Raw genomic sequence first — 1,861 nt, 5'->3', positions numbered from 1 at the left:
TAGATGCAAGGAGAGGGTCCAGGTGTACAATGGGGGGTGTAGCTTATGCGCTAACGTGTCTGGCAGAGAGGTGCCTGAGCCCTGTGTACATGCCAACGTGGCTGTTGGAGAGGTGCTAGAGACCTGTGTACACGATAACGTGGTCGTCGGAGAAGTGCCTGAGCCCTGTAGAAGCACAGCTGGCGGTGCTGCTGGGATCCTGCTGACGTCTCCTTGCTTCCATAGGGGGCTGAGAACCACCGTCGTCATGGACGCACGCGGGGAGCCATCATTACCTGTTACCGGGATGAGCCAGATGGGACGCTGGTCTTGTTCCCTCGTAGCCTGAGCTAGCTAGGGGTAGTGTAATGATGTATCCCCTGTGGCGCGGTCGGTCTGAGCCCAAGGTCGGGCGAGGCGGAGACTTCTCCTGAGGCCGAGGCCGGGGTCGGGCGAGGACGCGATTCCTCCCGAGGTCGAGGCTGAGGCTGAGTCTTGGGGTCGGGCGAGGCGGAGACCTCCTCCCGAGGCCGAGGCCTAAGGTCGGGCGAGGCAGAGCTTCCTGTTGCGCCCGAGGCTGAACTTGCTGTTGTCAGCCTTGCCCAGGTGGCTGGCACAGCAGTCGGAGCGGGTTGAGTGGCGCTGTTTTCCTGTCAGATCGGTTAGTGAAAGGGCGAAGTGACTGCGGTCACTTCGACCTAGCCGAATGAGGCGTGCGTGTCAGGATAAGGTGTCAGGCGATCCTCGCATTGAATGCGCCTGCGATACGGTCGATTGGTGAGGCGATTTGGCCAAGGTTGCTTCTCGACGAAGCCTACCTGAGCTGGGCCTCGGGCGAGCCGAGGGTGCGCCCACTGCCTGAGGAGACCCTCGGGCGAGGCGTGAATTAGTCCGGGACTACTGTTCCCGCCCGAGGCTAGGGTCGGGCGAGGTGAGATTGCGTCCCTTGGTAGGCGAGGTCTTGACCTGAACCGTGCCCATCAGTCTCTGCAGTTTGTGCTGATGGTGCTTACCAGCCATGTTTAGGAGTGTTGGGGGTACCCCTAATTACGGTACCCGACAGTAGCCCCCGAGCCTCAAAGGGCTTTGCCACACTTTTTTGCGAGGGGACCAGCCTTCCTCGGTTATACTTTGTTCCGGTGGGTGCGCGCGAGCGCACCCGCCGGGTGTAGCCCCCGAGGCCTCAGAGGAGTGGTTTGACTCCTCTGAGGTCTTAATGCTTTTCGTGATGCTTCGGCCGGCCTTGTTGTTCCCTCATGTGGCCTGGTCGTAGACCGGGTGCATGGTCAGGTTTCGAGTTTTTAGGCTGGTTTGTTGACGTTGTCAACGGTTTGGCCGTAGCCGAGTTGCGAGAGCAGCCCCCGAGCCTCTGCACGGAGCGAGAGGACGATCAAGGACTGTCTCGACTTTTATTATACGCCCCTTCGTCGCCTTTTCGCAAGGAGGAAGGGGGGGAAGCGCCATGTTGCTCTCGGAGGGCGCCAAACATGGTGTCTCCAGTGAGTCGCTAACGGGTTATCCGAGTGGACGCCCGTGCCCCGTTCGATAAGGGTCGGCTAGTGGCCCAGAGGCGCGCTCCAAAAGTACCTGCAGGTGATTTGCCGGACCCGGACCCATTCGATAGGGTCCGAGGGCTCGATGCCTCCCTCTGGTGGGATTCCGTTACAAAATCGCTCCTACTGGTCTCGGAAATGTCCTAGGGTACCTCGGGAGCGTAGCCCGAGCCTCGGCCATGTAACGGACGTACCCAGAGTCATCCCTCACTCTCTGTGCTCTAGGGCAGCTGTCGAACCCTTCCGAGGGGCCAGCCTTCGAACCCCTGATCAGTAAAGGGTGCGAGGCCCGAGTGCTCTGGGCGGCTGTCGAACCCTTCCGAGGGGCC

The sequence above is a fragment of the Zea mays genome, chromosome 5, assembly GCF_902167145.1.
Source record: "Zea mays cultivar B73 chromosome 5, Zm-B73-REFERENCE-NAM-5.0, whole genome shotgun sequence".
In the NCBI taxonomy this organism is placed as follows: Eukaryota; Viridiplantae; Streptophyta; class Magnoliopsida; order Poales; family Poaceae; genus Zea; species Zea mays.
This window is presented reverse-complemented; position numbering follows the sequence as displayed.